Source organism: Suricata suricatta, chromosome 17, assembly GCF_006229205.1.
Source record: "Suricata suricatta isolate VVHF042 chromosome 17, meerkat_22Aug2017_6uvM2_HiC, whole genome shotgun sequence".
In the NCBI taxonomy this organism is placed as follows: domain Eukaryota; kingdom Metazoa; phylum Chordata; class Mammalia; order Carnivora; family Herpestidae; genus Suricata; species Suricata suricatta.
Window position 1 is genome coordinate 41,102,302 of NC_043716.1, and position 21,016 is coordinate 41,123,317.

Sequence of the window (21,016 nt, forward strand, 5' to 3'; positions counted from 1 at the left end):
TACACAGTCACACACACTTGCTGACCCCCCTCCTTCCCCACTTCTGGAAGGGGTGTCTGGCCTACCAGAGCCTGGGTTCTCATGAAGCCTAAGACTGCTGCCAGGTGGCCTTTCCAGCTCCGGGCTTGTGGCCCCTTCCCTCTCCCGTAGTTTGTGGGGAGTGAAGATGGAGTGGGGCCCAGTGCGTCTTTGCCTTTGAAGGCATGTCAAAATACTTAGTCTGGACGCTCTCCCCGGCTCCACTCGTGCCTCGGATGCCTTCTGCTCCTCTGCTCTCCGTCAAGAGCTGAAGACGTGGGCACTGGCAAGAGCCAAACTCACTCAGCTCACCTGCGAGGCCACGGAAACGAAAGGGGAAATGGAAGGCATGGAATTGATTCAGTATTCTTTTAGGGCCTGGTGCATGTACACTGCCTGTCTCTTCTCTGGTGCCTCAATGATCCCCCGCCCCGAGAAGTCTGGGGTAGGAATGCTGGGATGGTACCAGAGTAACCTCTGGGCATATCTGTATGGCCTCCCTGCCGCGGGCAAGGCTCTTGGGCCCTGAGACAAACTGGGCTCTCTCACCAGCCAGTAAAGCTCTTCTGTTGGGTGATTCTTAACGTGGCTTCAAGAACAGCCTCAGGATGGTCTGTGACCCACAGAAAGCACATGAGCTTGTATTTTTTCCAGGGGAGAGGTCCACAGCTTCCATCATATTTTTTAAGGGTCTGACATTCCCCCAAAGATTGCCGTGGCCTCTCCAGAAGATCAAGGCCAGGGTTAAATGCCTGATTTTGGCATCGCTTTTCCACGCCGAGGAAGAGTTCAAAAACATCGCAGTCTCCTCCCTGAAGGCAAGTCAGAGTAACCAGGTGAGTTCTAAAAAGCACTCGCCCTACACCTACTGAATCAGTTGCTGGGCGTTAAGCCCAGAATCTGTACTTTTGACAAGTTCTCTGGGTGATTCTGATGCCAAGGGGCCATCTGACCCCTGCTCTATCCTGCCCGAAATGGCGACCTCCAGCCACAAGTGGCTGTCTATACTTAAATCAATGAAATTCAATAACATTTAAATTCAGTTCCTCAGTCACACCAGTTACCATTAATGGACGGTGCGGACACAGAACATCTCCATCCTTGCAGAAAGTTCTAACAGACAGTTCTTGTTTAAGGCTATGATAGCAACGTTTCCTCTGACGGCAAAATTTCTGTTCCTGGGTGGGATCCGGGGACAGGGCTGGAGTTCAGACTAAATGAATTGCAGATGAACTGGAAGGTAAGAAAATCAGCTTTATTTTGCTCTTTTGTGATGATAACCTTTCCAAAATGCATCATCTTTCAGTTCCCTCTTTTAGTGAGTTCAGTAAAAACACCAGACGAGGAACTCGAAGATAGGGGTTCTGGCTTTGGCAACTTTAAAACAAAGAAAAAGAATCTGTGAGACCATTTTGGTCAAATGAAATCCTAGCTCAATGCCCACTATATAAAAGAGCTAGCAGCACACAAATGATATGTGGGTCACATGAGAAAGAGCTGCTCACTAAAGAAGCCAGGTGGAGGCCCCACGCACTCAGCCTTCTCTCACCCACCCAGGATTTCTCTGGAAGCCGAGGGCCTCTCTTCTGAGGAAGAGAGCTTGAAAGCCAGTGGCCTAGAGGTTCCTTCTAGTTCCCCAACTAGATTCGTCCCCCAACTAGATGCAACTGATTCATCAGGGTCCTTGGACGGCAGGGCGACCGATTCAGAATCAACGCTGTTGATAATCACTAAGCACCTACCATGATCGACCCCATTTTCAGATGAGAAGACTGAGGCTTGGAGAAGGTCAGTGGCCTGCCAGAACAGCCACACAGCTACAAGCTGTGGAGGTGGGGCTGGACCCACGAGGTTGTCCCCAAGGCTGCGTGCTCAACCTAGAGCAGGCCACCCCGATACTTCTCTTGGCTGCTGCCAGCTGGTTTTGAGGACTGGATGAGGAGGAGTAGGTGACATTCCAGGCGGGCAGCGTGGCCCACAGAAGATGTTGGACCAGTTTGTTCTCTTGCCCTGCACCTTGGCTCACAAATGCCATCACCGAGACAATGGGACTTCTCCGTGTTGGCACCATAAAGTCAAGGTCTCCAGCCGTAGCTGAGGCATTCGACACACTGAGCCTCGGTTCTCTGTATACAAAAGGGAAATACAAATCTCTGTTTCATGGGGTCATCTTGGAAATGTCTGCCGAGGGTCCAGGGCAAATCCCTGTCATGACTCTTTCATCTGGAAGTACTAACTTATCCTCATCTGAATGCCCAGAGGGGACAAATAGCAGAAGCAGAATGACTCAACTTCCTTCATAAGATATTAGTTGAAAACCAATCTTATTCTGATGCTTCCTCTTTTAAGCCTTCAGCTTGCCTGGCCACTAGGCCACACTGGGCTTGCCTCTGCCTATCAAGAATGAGGGGAACCAAGGTCAAGTGCAAGGCAGAGCGAGCAGGCCTGGCAAAAACAGCCATCCGGCCTGGCAGACCCAGAGATCCCCATGCACGCTCAGCCCCGGCTTCCCTTTTTACCCTGCCTGCTCTCCCTAACCTCCCCTACCCCCGGCTAATCCACCTCATTCACTTGCCTGAGCACAGTAGCAGTGGGCAAGCCTCTGATTCTCTTCCTTTGCTCATCCTGGTGCTCTGGTAGACAGTACCCTCTTCCCTTATCACTGTCCGTCTCGTCCTCACCCATCCTTTATAACCTATCCTCTCAATGAAGCACCTGCATTCACTCCCCAAGGGTTCAGTGAGTGCCCCCTAAACGCGAGGGTCTGGATATGTGCTCTGTCTCCTTTATCAATAAGCCTCACGGGAACCTTGCAACGCTGCCGATATTATTCCCATTTTATAGATGAAGAAATTGAGGCTCTAAGAGATAAGCTGCCTGCAGAAACAAATGAGGCCCAATTTACACAACTAGAGCATCTACCATGGGGTTAGGGCTCAAGATTTTTGACCCCTTCCCCTGGGACCCTAGGATTCCCAGTTCCGTTCTAGAATAAAAGCTGAGCCACTGTTTGGATGGCTCAGTTGGTTAAGTATATGACTCTCGATTTCAGCTTAGGTCACAATCTCACAGTTTGTGAGATCGAGCGCCTAATTCACCTCAGCGCTGATGGCGAAGAGCCTGCTTGGGATTCTCTTTCCCCTCCTATATAAACATATATAATATATAAACATTAAAATATATAAATATTAAAAAAAACCTTGTTGGCAGAGGTACCTGGAACATCAAGGAACTGAGCAGTATTACTACCCATGTGTCTATTACTGCTTCTATTTTTTTTAACCTTTATTCATTTTTGAGAGATAGACAGACTGCAAGTGGGGGAGGGGCAGAGAGCTAGGGAGACATAGAATCCGAAGCAGGCTCCAGGCTCTGAGCTGTCAGCACAGAGCCTGATGCGGGGCTCGAACCCACAAACCGTGAGATCACAACCTGAGCCGAAGTCGGATGTTTAACCGACTGAGCCACCCAGGTGTCCCTATTACTGCTTCTATTCTACCGACAGGGTCTGCCCACTGTCCATTATAATTTCTCAGTCTGGGTAGGCAGGAAGCACAGGAACGAAAAATGAGGGGGTCTCTGGTAAAAGCTGAATCAGCAATATACTGGTCAGAGTTCTAATCGACTTACACCACTGGAATGTCAGGACTTAACCAGATTCATTGTAAAAGGTCATTTCATTTTCTTAAAACAACCACAACAAACTCCCCACATAAATACATACACACGGAAACAAGAATTCCAGGAGAGACGGCACTACCTTTACTGAACCAGTCCCCAAGAGATGTGCTTTGGCAAGCAGAAAAGCCAGAGAAGTGGGATGCAAGAAACAATGGAAGCCACAGGAATCCATGGTGGGTCGATTAAAATAACAATGGAATGTAAAAAAAATGTTTAGGGGTGCCCAGGTGGCTCAGTCGGTGGCACAGGTCATGATCTCAGAAGTTCAGGGGTTCGAGACCCAAGTCAGACTCTGTGCTGACAGCTGAGAGCCTGGAGCCTGCTTTGGATTCTGTGTCTCGCTCTCTCTCTGCCCCTCCCCCACTCACACTTGGTCTCTCTCTTTCAAAATGAAACAAACATCAAGAAATTATTTTTAAATGATAGACTTAAAAATAGTTTAAACCACTTTAAAACATTAAGTTCTAGAAACAGACGTACGGAAGAGAGGTGGGGGGATAGTTCAATGAGTAAAGAGTGGTAAGAGCCGTGACTTTTTGTGAAATTTACATATAAGAACGTTCATACGTCATTAGAAATAATTATACTTAAGTATGTATGTTAAAACTTAAGAGTAACTAACTATAAGAACAGAAATACAATTCGGAGTTTCCAAACCAGAAGCGTAAAGAAAGAAAAACCGAAAACTTAGTCACTCTAATAAAAGGCAAGGAAAGAAGGAAAAAAGCAGCAGAGGAAAAGGACAGGAAGTACAAAATGAAAACAGAAATGAAGGTGGCAGAAACAAGAGGAAGTATTGGCATAGCATTAATCACAAATAGATTAAGCCCACCGACTGAAAGACAGATAACAGACTGGATTTTAAAAGATCCAGTCAGATGCTGACTAACAGAGGCAAAACAAAGTTTCACAGAAAGACTGAAAATAAAAGATGAAAAGAGAGCTCAGGCCAATACTAACCAAAGTAAGACATGGAATACTCATATAAGACAAAATTTTGAAGACAAAAATATTTAACAAGCCCTTATATACACCCAATAAACAGCCTCAGAACCCAAAGGCTGGGGGCTGGTGGCAAAGCTGAGGCTTTATGGATGAGTGAGGTGTCTGCTTTGGAGCGTCCCGTCCCGTCCAACAGAACAGCCGGGTCTCAGGACGCTGCATCCCTTGAGCAGGTGTTAGAATCTGCTGGGGCTTGGGCCCTGTGCTGAGTGCTGGGTCTATCTACACTGAGGACAGAGACCCAGGCCCCCGAGGAGCTTACAGTCCGCTAAGGGAAAGAGACAAGCAGTCAGAAAATTCCAATACAGGGGCGCCTGGGTGGCTCCGTTGATGAAGCATCCAACTTTGGCTCAAGTCATGATCTCACAGTTTGTGAGTTCCAGCTCAGAGCCTAGAGCCTGCTTTGGCTTCTGTGTCTCCCTCTCTCTCATCCCCTCACCTGCTTGCACTCTGTCTCTCTCTCTCTCTCTCAAAAATAAATAAAAACATGAAAAGAAAAAAAAATTCCAATACAATACGGTCATGCAATGATCCACAGACGCACGGAGGGCACCCGGCACAGCCCGCTGGGCATCAGGAGAGCCTTCCTAAGGCCCTCGGGCTCCATTTCAAGGGGTAATTAACAGTTACCCAAGAAAAAGGAGAAGGTATTCCAGGTGGGTGTAGAAGTCACAAACAGCCGAAGTTGCTGGTGGGTGAAGCTTAGGCCGGGGATCCCTAAGAGAGGAGTTTGCGGATGGGGTCTGGGTACTAGATCACGGAAAGGTGTTTGGTCCTGATGCACCTGCAGGGGTTAATTCTTAGCCAGAGGGGTAGAATTCAGAGGCAGAGTTCCAGAAGATGGAGGGACCTACGGAGTAGGGGTGGGGGTGGCGGTAGGGGTAGGGGCAGACGGGGTGGATATGGGCGCAGAACCTCACCCCCCCACTCCCCAGGTGGGGCTGACAGCATCTCAAGGTACAGGCCTCGGGGAAGCAGGCTTCATTCCCTCGGGGAGAGAGGCTGAGTCGGCTCTGGGACCTAGAGACACATCTGAGGAAGGAGGAAGGAGCACTGTGAGTGAGACTCAGCTGGAGGACTCTCCGAACTCGCCTCATGCACCAGCAATTTCTGCCGGAGCATTTCCCATTAGGGAGGCCAGGAAATGTGAATGCACATCAATCATTAAAATTGCACAGATCAATTGTAAAATAAAAACCTGACATGCCCACAAAAATCTGGTCTTGCCAAAGCCATAAGTCAAACGGCTGGCGTAAATATCATGTACGGAGTGACATTTCTGACTGTCCCCCGGCTGCCACCACCCGGCCGTGGCTGGCCGGCTCTGCGCGTGCAGAGACGCTGTGGACCATAGGCCCCTTCAATGGGTTGGTTGAGATTCACTTCCAGCTTCTCCCAGCCCCTCCTCCCATCCCAAGCTAAGCTTAAAGCATCATGCCCTTAACGTAACCTCAAGTTCAAAGACGTCTGTTGGCTAGGCACCACTTCTGGGCCCAGTATCAATTCTGTGGTCCATAATCTGTCTGACCACTATCTCCTTAAAAACACAGGGTTTGGCTCTGGCCGGTCTGATGTCTCCATGCCCCATTCGCTTGCATCACAAATTGACAGGTGCCTGTATGTGTTGTGTCCTTGTGTGGGCCACCCTGCACATCCTGCTTGTCCTTTACTGACCAAGCTCAGGACGCATGCCTCCAGGAAGTCCCTCCCACCGGTTTTATGGTACTAACAGTCTCCATTTCTGACTGCCTATGGCATGGGCCCTCCTCACCATCTCTCTAGCCCTGAATCACACCCTCGCCATCTTTTTTTTTTTTTAAGTTTATTTATTTTGAGAGAGACAGAGAGAGTGTGAGTGGGGCGGGGCAGGGTGCAGCATATAGAACCTGATGTGGGGCTCGAACCCACCAAACTGTGAGATCATGACCTGAGCAGAAATCAGGAGTCAGATGATTAACCCATGGAGTCACCCAAGCACCCCACACCCTCACTCTCTTTACTCATCAAATGAAATAATGCAGATGAAAAACTCTGGAAATGAGAAAGCAGGATACCAAGAGAAGACAGCCATTTCTCATGTGCCCAACTCATAGAATCGAGGCCAGGTACGGGGCAAACAGAAATATGGGAAAAGATGCATAATCAGAGATGGCCAGTGTTTTTTATAACGGTAAAATGGGAACAAAGTTGTCTAATGATGGGGGAGGATAATTATTAAATAAATCACGGTACACCATTAATGATGCTTACAAATAATTTTTAACTATATGGAAAAATGCCGATGGGACACAGTACCAAAAGAGAAAGGATTCAGAATTACATCTAAAGTAGGATCCCACCTAGCATGTGTCTGTATCCTACGTCAACCTTTACGAAAATGCAGACACCTTGCCCAGACATGCAGCTACGGTCTCTCTTGGTCTTTAAATATATATTTTTTTACTTTTAAAATTTTTCCACTTTTCCCCAACAATCATGTATTATTTTTATGTTTTCATTTTCTTAACTAAAATTTTTTTAAAGTTTATTTATTTATTTTGAGAGAGACGGAGTGAGTGGGGGAGGGGCAGAAATAAAGAAAGAGAGAGAGAGAGAGAGAGAGAGAGGGCGCTCCCAAGCAGGGGAGCCGAAACCAAGAGTTAGAGGCTTAACCGACTGAGCCACCCAGGCAGCCCTCTGTTGTCATTTTTTAACAGATAATGTTTCCAAGTCATTAAAAAAATGCAGAAAGGACATACAGCGCAAGCGTTAAGTCCTTCTCACCCTTCCCCTTCCCTCTGAGGGGATCCCAGTTAGTGGTTTCCTGTATATCCCCCTAGAGATGTCCTCTGGGGAGTACTACCTTTTATAATGAAAACAAGCTGTGACCAGAAAAGGGTCTCTCGGTATGGGATAAGAATTTGGGGGGCATTCTGGCGCATGTCTGTCCCCCATGAGGGGGACTTAGTAAACACGTGCTGGTGCTCGGTGGTAGGTCAGTGAGCTCAGCAGCGCTGCTGCTAACGCAGAAGACTGGCGATGGGCAAGCCCGTCCTCCAGTTCTGGTTTTCATTTCTCTCTCTTTCTTGTTTCCCGCTGGGGACTGTGGGTTTCATCGGTTATGACTCAAGAAGTAGAAGGGACTCAAAGATGGCCCTGCCAGCCGTCCTCAGCTCTGACGGCCCGTTTCCCTGTTTTATTTATAGTCATCGAAGACAAGTGTGTGCGTAGCTGAGGCTGTGCTGGTGCTGGATGCAAGAAACACTTGTGCGTCCAAGTGGCCCCACAGACCAGGGGACACACGGCAGAACTGGGCCAGAGAGAAAGCACCAGCCCCTCCTTCCCTGCTTATGTCAAGGGTAGGACCTGAGGGGTGGTCTCAGTCTGGGAAACCCAAAGAAGGCATGTTGTTCTGGCTAATCTCACCTGCCTTCCTGATGTAATATCTGACCCGGTTTCTTTTCTTTTAATCTATATTTTGTTTTCAAATACAAAAGGAATCCTTAAAATTTCAACCATATAAAGTATACAGAGAAGGAAGGAAGAAATGAAGGAAGGAAGGACGGGAGCTTTGCCCCATTCCCACCTCCCTACAATGTAAGAAACCCTTAAATTTGGTATAAATCCTTCTAGATCCATTAGCATTCATATGCAAGCACAGAGTTTGGGAATGGTTTTAAAAGAAACACGGGCTTATACATATATAATATTCTAACTTTTTTAAATGTTTATTAATTTTTCAGAGAGAGACACAGGATGAGTGGGGGAAGGGCAGAGAAAGAGAGAGAGGGATACAGAATCTGAAGCAGGCTCCAGGCTGCTGGAGCTGTCAGCACAGAGCCCGATGCGGGGCTCGGCCCCATGAACTGTGAGATCATGACCTGAGCCGAAACTGGCGGCTTAACTGACTGAGCCCCCCAGGGGCCCCACATACATAATATTCTACAAGTCACACCTTTCACTTAACAATAGATTATGGATACTGTTACATTTCAGTGTACGTAGATCTCTCTCATTTTTTAACAGCTTCATAAGATTCTAAGGTATAAATATACCTCCGTATCTTCACCTACTCTCTTATGGATGGACTTGCACATTGCTCCCAACTTTTCACTCTTACAATAACACTGCAAAACAAACAACAAAACAAGCCCTCCACCCCCGCAACTGTTTATTCACTTCTTTGTGCACTTGTACCGGTTAATTCTAGGCAAATATCTGGGACTGGAATTTCCGGGTGACCCTTTTCATGTGGGCTTGCTCTCTTCTCATTTCTATGTGTTAGAAAAGTAGGCAGCATTGATCAGTCCAGGACAGCTGGTTCCCAAACATTATACCAGCTATTTACTAGGAAGATGCTATCCTTGCCTTCAAGGTGCTTATAATCTAGCTGGTGAGAATGGATGGATGGATGGATAAATAAGTGATAAAGCCATCACAAAATGATCTTGGGATCAGAGGGCCTTTGGAGGTCATTTATTCCAAGGTATCACTTAATAATCCTGAGGATGGCCATCTTAGCTACATAACAGGATGGCTTTGGAGTCAAAAGATCTGAGTTTGAACTGTGATCTCTACCACTCTGGTGTGTGACCAGGGGCAGATCACTTACTCTGAGACTCAGATGTCTCATCTGTAAATCAGAGATACTCAAACTGAAACAGCAGGATTTTACAGGCCAATTAAACGCAAGAAGCAATCTCTAAATGCCCAATTCTGTGTCTGGAATACAGTGGGTGTTCTATAAACGTTAGCAAAACCTGTTACAAGATGAGCAGTCCTTTCTGGGGCTGGAAGTACCAGTTGTCTGGAAGTCCTGGTCTCTGCAGACCTCTGGAATCGACCTCGCAAAGCCTCTAGCCAGCAGCCTTAGTATCAGGAGGAAGGTCTGGAACAGATGCTGTCAAGGGAGGAGGTGAGAATCCCAAGACCACAAGAGCAGAAGCCATTAGCCAGAAAAGGCTAACCTACCAGGGGGATGTTCTTTGAAGTGCATTATGCACTTGCCTTCCAGCTTCTTTCTCTGCTGGGAGTGCCTCAGCTCTGCATGGATGCAGAAAGAGCTGCTCTCGGCGTGGAACAAACCCAGGACCCAGAATACCCTCGGCAGCTCACGTTGTAATTAGCTGTCCTGTGGACATCTTTAAGTGTTATACATGTTAATTACATGGTTTAATTACAATGCTGGCTGTCAATAATAATAAACATAATACTGGCAGTTATTACTGCTTGCTACCTAGTAGGTAATGCATGCATTGTTTCTTGTACCCTCACAGTAACACTGTGAGCAAGGCATTAATATTGTCCCCTTTATATGCGGGAAGACACTGAGGCTCAGGGAGTCAAGAAATTAGCGTAAGGCTACTCCACAAGCAAGTGGAAGTGGCATTTGTACGCAGCCCTCTTATGTCAAAGTACATACTCTTAACCATGACGCTCTATTTTCAAATGATCTAAGCCTTAAGAATTGAGACCCAAATATAGAAGCGGCCACAAGCCAGAGGTCTGTTAGTGAGAAACCCAGGGACTGACCCAGGAGGAAGCATCTCAGTTAGGGAATATAAATGCAGCCGGCTGATGTTCTGGAAAAAAGCAACTTGAAATGGTGGCGGGGAGTGAAGACGCCGCCACGCTAGACATGTGGCAGGCCTGTGTTCTCGAGCCCAGCACAGGTAGCAGCTGATACATCTCGGCCCGTCACAAGGACCAATTCTATGGCAAAGTTCAAATGTGCTATTCACTTTATGCTTTTTAATGTTTATTGATTTTGCGAGAGAGAGAGGGAGGGAAGGAGAGGGAGAGAATCCCAAACAGGCTCTGCGCTCAGCACAGAGCCAGATGCCGGGCCCGAACCCACGAACTGTGAGATCATGACCTGAGCCAAGATCAAGAGACTGAGCCACCCAGGTGCTCCAGCCATTCATTTTAGAAAACCTGGCTCCAGGCCATTTTACTTCGGTTGTTGTTGTTGCTGTTGTTTTCTTGAAAAGGGGGAGCAGGAAAGAGAATCTCAAGCAAGCCCCAATGAGGGGTCCTGACCTGAGCCAAAAACTCAAGAGTCAAACGCTTAACCCAATGAGCCACCAAGGCGCCCTTCCTATGTTGTTTGTTTTCTTTTAATAGCTACTATCTTCATCCATATGGTCAGTACTTTGTCTCCAAGCCCTTGATAAAGAGCATTGTGTAAGCTTTAAGAGAAAAGTGTTACAATGGCATTTCCAATTCAACGGTAGAATCCTCGGCAGGAAGAGAGCCAATAGGGTACAGAAGATGCTACTGGGGCACCTTTGACCCATGTGGACAATTATGGAATTGGTATTCCGGAGAATGTTGGGGGAGGGGAGTTGTATTGAAGGGGAAAAAAAACCCAATCGTCTGCATGCCTCATTTTATACACTAAACCTGCAAGGACTTTTTAATGTATGTTACGTAAAAAAAAATTTCAACTGCGTTTTGTGGGGGTATTTTGTGTATTTAAACGTTTTGATTCAGCGGCGCTGCAGTGTATATGCCATTTGGTCATGATCAATTTCCAAAGATTACAGGGCCCCCGACACTAGAATCATACCAAACACAATCAGCTTTCTTCTGATGAGTCAAAATGCACTTCTGGGTCTTGCCAAGCCTTGAAGTCATCATCACAAGCAATATTTGGTTGTGGAAAACAGATCTCCTTATTTAACCTTTTGATTTGGATTCTGAGGAAGGAGCAGTTCCCTGGGCTACGGTTAATCCCACTGAAATACAGCCACTCCCGTCCTCTCTGGGTTTGTAACTCTGGTTTTCCCGAGTGGGACTGGCTTCCAGCAGGGTCCACCTGTATTCGGAGCAGACAAAGACAGGCTCAGCCTCCCTCTGAGGGAGGAGGCTCCAAGTTCGTTGTAGTCACTGGTGACTGGTTTTGAAATTGAGGAACTAGTTTGAGGAACTTTAGAATAAACAAGAAACCCAAACACTTGGCTTTCCACAGAAGACTTCCAATGCACGTGGGGTAAATGGAAGGAAGCACAGTGGCACCGGGACCCTGCCCATGGCTTCATTTCAGACGCTGCCATACCGTACCCTTTGGCAGAATGGCCTGAGTCACAACTTGAGGACGTGAGCAGCAAAGGCAACTTTGACCTGTCCCTTTATAATACAGGGTAACCTTCTTGCCCTCCTCTGGGAAGGGAAGAAAGGCTTGAGACCTGTGGTACAACAGGGAATATTCCAGAGGCTCTCAGAGTAATCGTTGGTAAAGGAGGGGAAACTGTGAATAGGCTGTGGCTCTCTCAGCCTCTTTCAGGCCATCAGGGCCCAGAAGGAGGAATATGGATGCTACTTTTATACTTTCACTTGACCACAGATACTTCAGTGGTTCCCATTCTCCAGGTGCTGTGCTGGCCCACGGATGCCATGGGGACCAAGCCAGACAAGGCCCTTGCCCTCATGGGGCTTTCACCATCGCAACCCTGGAAAGGCTTTTCTGAAATGCTGAACTTGGTTATTAAGAAGCACTGTCATGGGTCAGGCTTTGAATCATCTGCCTCGGAACCTGTGTCAGAGTGGCCCCATGCACTGGGACAACAATGGGACTTGTCACTCTGTCACTGCCTTCTCTATTCCAGCCTGGAAGGCCGGGGTAATTCAGCCATGTCTTTAACAACTGGCTATGTGCTGTCTCCTTCTGCTCTGAACCATGTGCAAGCACACATTTTTCCTGACCGCCTTCGCCTCTACAACTATGCTCCTTTCCCCCACAGTGCTAAGGTCTCCAGATTGTTCTTAAGCCCCTTCTCCAAGCCGACAAGTGGTACAAGAGCCCACATCGAGAAGTGCTGAGGGTGTTCCCATCCAGACGCCTGCAGAACGGGAGGCGGCGCTCCTCGCCTCCGAGGGGCTGTGTGTGTGCCAGCGCCGGGCACCACTGGACACGGAGGGCCGCCATGCCTTCCTGGCTCCTCTCCAGCCTCCACAGCCGTGGTTCATGACTTAGCACCTACAATGTGTCTCCTCCCCCCACCCCACCCCACCACAGTGAGTTCCTCAAGGGCAGCACCTCAGTTACCCTCGTTTCCATATTCTAGCACCTGCCAGAGCCTACATTCTTGGCAAGCAGTCACCAAAAGGGGGACTGAGGCGCTCCTGAAGAATAACCTGGTACCTTGGCTCTAAGAGCCTGGTGGCCTGGTGTCTGGGCATCCAGACTGGCCATTCATTTGGTGAGCGGGAAGGGGCAGAGCCACCTTCCTGTACCAGGGGTCACAGCATGGTGCCTACATTCTTTCTTCTTTCTTTTCATTTTTTAAAAATGTTTATTTATTTTTGAGAGACAGAGCGCAAGTGGGGGGAGGCAGAGAGAGAGAGAGATGTAGAATCCAAAGCAGGCTCCAGGCTCTGAGCTGTCAGCACAGAGCCCGAAGTGGGGCTTGAACCGACAAACTGTGAGATCATGACCTGAACCGAAGTCAGATGCTTAACAGACTGAGCCACCCAGACGCCCCATCATAGTGCCCATATTCTGACTATACCAGGGCACAAGAAGGTGTCATGCAAGCTGGGCCCTGAGCCACCTTTGTCCCCTTCCTAAATGCTGACCTTGAGACCCAGTGATTTCCAATTCTTTGAGAAGGTGACCCTTCTGAACTGGATAGTGTCCCTCTGGGCTCCGATGTGTACATATATGATCGCTGGGAGGGAGTCCCTACACAAGTCTCTCTCTGCCTTTTACATTTATCTCTGGAAAGCTACTCCTGCCTCTCAAGTATAGCATTTGCCACGTGGGACCATCGAGCAGGGACTCACGGAGCCTGGTTTATCCAGCTCACTTCTTGGGCCAAAAGAGTCCATTTCTAATCTTAAATGGCAATGACATCTTCATTTGAGGTGGGCTATAGCCCCCTTTCTTCCTGACCTCCCAATCATCCCTGGTATTGACCAGCAGACCTAGGAGTACTGGCAAGTTCCAGCCCCGTAAAAGGAAACATCAATGAGAGCAGCTGGTGGGTGGTTAATTGCAGACACAATGGCTCTCTGCACTTACAGGGTCCGCCATCCTGATCTGAATCATGCTCTGCCCATGAGGAAGAGCGTCTTCGCTGAGTCGCCGAATGCATCCAGTTGGCATGACATTCGACTGCTCTGGCTTTCCCGGCCACCTGCGTGCCACGGGCAACCTGTCTCTTCCTCAGAGCGGAAAGATACAGAAGAGCTTCCTGGTGCCCGGTGGCTTTGTACCCTCGCAATCCATCCTTAAGAGTAACTGAACACCCACTTTGGGTAAGATTACTGCTTGAGGAGGTAGGAAGGTGCCCTAAAGGTGCAAGCAACCTTTGAGACTTCCAGGTAACCCTGCCCAGACTTGTATTTTTATCAACCTTGACCTCCTTTTGGTTACACAAACTTCATGGTATAAGAGAGTATCAAATGAATAGCTTTCTGTTGACTTTTTCTCAGACCCACAGCAGCTGCTGCTCTGCCTCCACCCTTCCCAGGTCTGGCAGAGCTTGCAGAAAGTCAAGGTGGGGGAATAAAGGAGGAACTAGTGAAAAAGCACAGTTCCTACCCTGTGAGCAGTTCCTCTGCTCTGTGGCAGCCGCATAGCGTCGTGAAAAGAGCCTGGATTTTAGTTCAGATACTGCGTGGCCTTAGGCAACTACGCTTCCTTGGGCCACCGCTGTCTCTTTTGTAAAACAGGTGAGAAGGTGGGGTGCCTGGGTGGCTCAGTCGGCTCAGCGTCCGACTCCTGGTTTCAGCTCAGGTCACGATCTCCCGGTTCGTGAGTTGGAGCCCCGCGTCGGGCTCTGCGCTCACAGTGCAGAGCCCGCTTGGAATGCTCTCTCTCTGCCCCTCCCCTGCTTCCATCCTTTCTCTCTGTCAAAAATAAATACACTTTAAGAAAAATAGGGGAGGGGCGCCTGGGTGGCTCAGTCAGTTAAGCATCTGATGCTTGGTTTCAGCTCGAATCATGATTTCACAGTTTATGGGTTTGAGCCCCGCATCAGGCTCTGTGCTGACATCATGGAGCCTGCTTGGAGTTCTCTCTCTGTCTCTCCCCCAGTTGTTTGCTCTCTAAATAAATAAATAAAAATTAAAAAAATTTTTTTAAATAAAAAATTGGAGAGAAGGTATATGATAATGATCACTTCTAGGCTGTAATTCTAATAGTTTTTTCTTGACACAGTGGTTAAGGCCTAAAGGTCACTTAGCCATGCCTGCCTGAAATGATGGTTGGCTGGTTCAGACAGACGGGGTGTGTCTATGGGGCTGAGGCGGAGTCTGCGACCACGTGCAAGGTAAGGCTAGCCCCCCCCCACTCCCACCGAAGGCTTCAGTAAAGTCAAGCCCACTCTGTGGCTAACCATGGACATTGCCTACAGATGTCCCCGGTCATCATCCAAGCTCAACACCAACCACACTGGTCTAGAACAGACAGTCTGAACAAACTCTGTCTTGATGGACACCTGGTCATGGCCTTGGTCGTAAGAGGCCGAGTAGAAGCAAGAGCAACCCAAAACTGGATGGCAGGGATGCCTCAGAACTCCTCTGCTGCTTCTTTCTGAGTCCAAACACCCGCCCTGGAAGTGTAGACACCTGGAATGGCAGGGGTGGGGTGAGAATGACAGTTTTCTGAAGCCCAGGGCTGAATCTAGCCTTCTCAACAGCGCAGTTTTTTAGAGCCTTCCCACTCAGGGGGCACAAAGAGAGACAGGTAGAAAAGGTTCCCCGAAAGGTCTTTCACACCAAAGTATGGTTTGCATCTCTGCTCTTTGCCAAGGGGTTTCCCAGCTCCCTGGAGCCAAAGCTCCCCTCCGGCTGGTTTGCTGACTGTCACTGGAAACGGGCCATTTTCCACCCTCAAGGTGGCGGGACTCAGGAGTGCAGTGACTCTGCTGATCTGGACTCTGTGCCTTGTGCACATGACCCCCAGCCAGGGGGTCATCCATCCATCGGTTGGCAAGCCTTGGCTCCAACGCCTGCCTCCAAAGCCCTGCTGCTGAACTAAAAGTGACTTTGGCAGAGAGCTGCCTCTTATTCTTATTTAAAGTGTACTTATTTCTTTTTAGTAATCTCTACACCCAACAAGGGGCTCGAACTCATGACCCCAAGATAGAGAGTTGCACGCTCTTCCAACTGAGCCAGCCAGGTGCCCCCTGGCAGAAGACTTCCTGACAAGGTCAGATCAAGACTTCCTCTGCGACTGTGCTGGGGAATAAGTTGCCTGTCACCTACACCCCTGCACGGGTGACTCACCTTCTAGAGAAAGTGCTCTGCTCACCTAAGCAAAGCTGCCTGGAAAATGACTAAGGCACCTATCAAATGCGCTCTGTGGGGCCGACTAGTTAGTGAGCCGGGTCCAGACACTCTGCCTCTCACCTCCGGCCTGAAGTCAAGTGTGGAGCTGCCACTCTGAGCCTGCTGGTTTCATTTTCATCTGAACAGAGCTCCACATGAGGCTTGACATCCGGTGATCTATTTTTTCTAAAAACTAGGTTCACTTTAGAAATGACTCTGGCCATGAAGACAGCTTCCCCAAGAGAAAACAAAATGTTATTTAAAGGGAACGTCAGGCTGGTGGGAGCCTATATTTCTGTTTTGTATCAAGAGGAGGAAAAAGGAATTTAAAATGTAATGTGAAACGTTTTTCCCCTTGGGTGATCTATTATTTTTAAAATATTTATTTATTTTGAGGCGGAGAGAGAAGACAAAGAGGGGAAGGGAGGGAGAGAGAGAGAGAGACAGAGAGAGAGAGAGAGAGACAGAGAGAGAGAGAGAGAGAGAGAGAGAGAGAGAGAGGGAATCCAAAGCAGGATCTGAGACATCAGCGCAGAGTCGGACACGGGGCTCGATCTCACCAACCGTGAGATCATGACCTGAGCTGAAACCAAGAGTCGGACGCTTAACCGACTGAGCCAACCCAAGCGCCTTCCTCCTTGGGTGATTTAAAGGAAAAGCTGCAAGTCCCTAGATTCAGGACCCCCAGACACGGACGAGCGATAAGCTGACAAAGGCATATTTATAAGAGGAGAGGATGGTGACCTGGGGGTGTCACGCAGCGGTGAGAACCTTACCCCACAGAACCAAAATTTCCCTTTGAGTCCCTCAAGCAAAGAACAAGTCCTTGCTGACTTATACTCTATTCCGTATTTTCCTATTTTTCATCTCCAGAGTGAAGGCTGGGAGCCATGCACAATATGGGGGACACAATGGAGTCTAGAAAGAAAGGCCCAGCCCTGCTCCTGCTTCAGAGTCCTGGGAGGGCCGAGGGTGCCCTAGGTCTAGGACCACCCGCTCTGATGGGGCAGAGCCTGGGCCTCTGTAGGCTCCTCTGGCGGACGGTGAAGACAGTATTTAGCTAAAACCTCTACACAGAAGAAACATCCCCCCCGGAGGTCCTGCAGAGAAAATGACTCTGCCCTGTCAGGCAGTCTGACCCTTCCTGACATCATCTTCCAGAAAAAAAGGCAACTACTATTCCTGCTATTACTACTACTACTTCTGCTGCCACCACCACCACCACCATTTACAGCCTTCGTGTTCTGTGGCTTATTACGTGCCAGGCACGGAGCTTAGCACTTTACATATATGCTCATTTTCTACTCAAAACAACCCCATGAAGTACTTCTGACCCCATTTATAGATGAGGCACTCAATGCTTAGAGAAGCGAAGTGATTTGCCTGAGTCACATGGGCAGACAGTGGCAGACCTGGACCTGACCCAGGTCTGTCTGACTTGACAGCCTAAAACCCCCACACTTGACATTGGAGACACCACAGACTTGCTCTATTGCTCTGGCCAAACCACCTGACCACTGGGCCTTAATTTCTGCATTTGTAAAACGAAGACTCGTCCAGAGAATGTGCAATTCACCTCCCAGCCGTTTAGTAATAAGTAATCATGAAAACCAGTCGATCATTGTTAACAACGCTTATTATTGTTAATACTTGTGAGCATAAAGAGATAAATAAAGCAGCTACCCTGGCTTAGTCGCATTCAAAATTGGCATATTTTGGGGGGAAAGCCCCCCAATTTATCCTTTCATGGGTAAGTTAGTAGAAAAAGCAGTGAAATGGATGTGAAGAAATGTGGGTTTAGCTTCTGGGCATTACCATGCTCTCCTGAGTAATCTTGTCTGCTTTATTTCTCCTTACCAGGCTTCCCTCTCCTGATCTTTGGCCCTGCCTTTCTTTATAAAGTAGAAGTATAAAAAAGTATAAAAAAATGGCTACAACGTACCATTATTCCCGAGGCCATATACTTTTAAGGGGTTTATATCAGGAGGTTAAGTGATTGAAGGCCATAAAACAGCAAGCCAGAAAGAGGATCCTTTAAAGCTAGAACACAAAGAAGGGCACGCAGGCCACGGAAGGGAAGATGGCTTTTCTCCGTAGTGCCATTCAGGTGTGTGGGACAAGCCCCAAACGAATGACCAACGTCCTTTGATGTCTCACTCAACTGACTGAAATGGTCTACTATGCAATCTGTCCTATGTTTAGCCTTCTATTTCTAATCTACTGCTTTCAACATTTCAGTCAGCACCGCCAAGTAAATGCATAAGCCTTCACACGTACAGCACTTCTAAGGTCCCCCCCTCCCCACAATCCACTCCTTTCCCACCGCGCCCTGGTGTGCAAAGGCCAGAGGGCCTGGCTTATTCTTAGAGTTCCCCAAAGCTGCTGCATGGAATTGTCTCCCTTCCCACCAACTTCACACCAGTACCATCAAAAGTGCCCATAATGCTCAGATGTTTCCAGTTTAACTGAAATACTAAAATGGGGCAAACAGGAAGCATCAGACACAACTGCGGTAGTGACTTATTAATCATGAAAGCAGAATTTTAGTTGCATGTTAACCTTTTGCCAGGAAAAAAAAACACACACACACAGCTCTGAGATGATGGAAGCCTTTGGTGCAAACATGCTGCCTGTGTGAGTCTCAAGCCGACTTCTACTTTTCATTTAGGACTGAATCTGGTTCCATGATTTCTTAACTATTCCTCCCAGAAAAGCACATCTGCCAAGCCCAGCGATGTGAATCTGTCACTCTTCCTCAAGGTCGGCAGACCTGTTAGAAAACCTCATGTGCTGTCCACAGAGACAGGAAAAAAAATAGGAAATTAAAAGTGACTTCACAGGCCAAAATTCCAGAACCCTCTCAGGAGGGGGCCAACAATGAAGAAAACAACGCTGTACGAAGCTATGCCTTTCCCCTCTCTACGGATCTCTCCCCAGACCTTGGCCAGGATGAACTGTTATCAGGAACCCCCCCGCCCCCCCAAAAAAATCACAAGTTGCCCGGAGTTGGACAACCAATCAGGGCAAGCTTGCTTCTCAACATTAAATGATATATAAACACTCCAAGAAGATCACAAAGGAGTCAGTGTTCAACAGGAGAACCAAAATGAGGAACCAAACCTCCATCTGTTGAGGCGAAACGGCCAACCAGACATTTTTGTTTAATAGATGAAAACTCATTTGGCAGGGTCTCTGTCTGTGGTGCCGCTCCCACAAACACTAACAGACAATACCAGGGGCAAAAAACCCCCTTTGGAACTGCTCCTTATACTCTGAAGACAGTCAGAAGATGATCTAAAGGCTGCCAGCTTTATTGCTGTCTGATTTTGCAAAAGCGTTGGAACATACACCTGGGTACGTTATTTCTAAAATTAAAGAGACTATTACTTTTATTTTGAGACCTTCTGAGAAGTTCACCACGCCCTTCAGAATAAATGAGGATGTCTTCAAGGTGTCAGTGAGAGGTCTGGCATCACTGCACCCAAGGAACTGACTTTGACATCACTAAAAAAACACCAAGAGTGAATCGAATACACGGTAAGTAAGCCAAGCACCTATCCTCTCACGGCAAGACATAAATATCACACCAAACTTCTCCCTTCTTCCTGCAACCAAGTCCCATAACCTGGTCCTGGTCCAGGGGAAGGAATCCGGGTAAGACTCCAGTGGCCCAGGTTCCTCACCGTGAGTCCTGGCTAGACCGCACTGGGCAAAATATATATTACCCCCTCCCTCACCCGCCCCAGGTGCCTCACCTATGAAACAGGACAATACTATCTATGTCTTCGCTCAGATGTCTGAAGGAAAAAGGAGGTTACAGGTATGAAGATACTAAGTAAAAAGCACATCACTAATGTTAAGATACTATCTCCCTCTAATCTTTCAGAGACCATGTTTCTAGTTAAGGGGTTTTCAACATTTTTCCTGGAATGAACTTCAGATTGCTCTTTTGTCTCTGGGCCTCACTTCTCATTTAACTTCGTTCGCAGTAGCCTCCTTAAGTCACTGGTGTCCACCGCCTCCAGTTAACAAAAATAATCCTGCTACTTCCACCACTGATTTCTGTACCTTTCCTCCACTCATTCTCTGCTCCCCACACGACTTCCCCAGTATACCAGTCAAGACCGAAAGCAACATTTTAAACTCTGATTAGGAGGGAAGCACTTCTTTTCAAGTTGCCCAGCACCAAGGCGGCTTCTGGGCGGGTGAGATTGCCCTGTACAAGTGGCCTCTATCTGCCTGGTGCCTGGTGGGCTTCCAAGATGGGAATATTATACGGTTCCGGATGAAATCCTGAGAGTAGCGGACAAAAGAGTTACAGAAGGGTCAGGGTGAGGAAGGATGCGGAGAGCGGCCAGCACGGCCCCGCACGGTGCCGAGCGCAGGCTCTCCTCCTCCCCGCTTCGGGGTGTGACCCGAGAAATGCCCAAGGCAAGGCCGAGGGTTTCACTGCCAGAGCAGGTAGGTGGACGCACAGACCCGAAGCGCTTGTGCGTGCATCCCACCTTCCGTCCCCACCGAGGCGAGCCCTCACCCTGGGGACACTCTGTGAGAGGAGCAGGAGGGGCGGGCTTGGCGGCAGGGGAGGCTGAGCGCCGGGGAATGGGGGTGTTGGGGAAGGGGAAGCAGGGTGCCCCTACGCGCGCTCTCGGCGCGCGTGCGGCTTGCGGGGGTGCGAGACGAGTGCGGCGTGCGACCGTGGCCCTGGCAGCGTGGTGCGAAGCGAGCGCCGGCGGCCGGCCGCCGAGGACCAGCGCACGAGTGGATCCTACCGTCCGTGCCGCGGACCCCCACCTTTCCGGGCGGCGGGCCAGGTCGCGGCCCGGCCCCAGGCTGTGGGGCGACTCTTGCCCGCCGTTCTCTCGGCGCCCCGCTCGGGGCCCCGGGATCCCGCCCAGTCACCTACCGGCTGAGCGCCGATCTCCCCAACCAGCGAGTATCGCGCTCCCCTCGCCCGCGATCTCCCGCCGCCGGCCGCCGACCGCTGTGCTCCGGGCCTACCGTCGCCCCGCCCCGGCCTCACGGTCGCCCCGCCTCGGCCTCGGGCCCCGCCCCCCGCCAC

The 21,016-nt window shown here is 48.9% G+C and overlaps 1 protein-coding gene across 2 annotated transcripts in view; it reads right to left on the reverse strand.

Annotated features, from left to right (window-relative positions):
- MAP3K14 (mitogen-activated protein kinase kinase kinase 14) overlaps window positions 1-20,961 on the reverse strand; it is a 44,203-nt gene extending 23,242 nt beyond the window's left edge. For both annotated transcript variants that reach the window (XM_029926977.1, XM_029926976.1), the window contains exon 1: window positions 20,861-20,961. The gene's annotated coding sequence lies outside the window, so the exon portion shown is untranslated. The remainder of the gene's footprint in view (window positions 1-20,860) is intronic.
- Window positions 20,962-21,016: the final 55 nt, after the last annotated feature.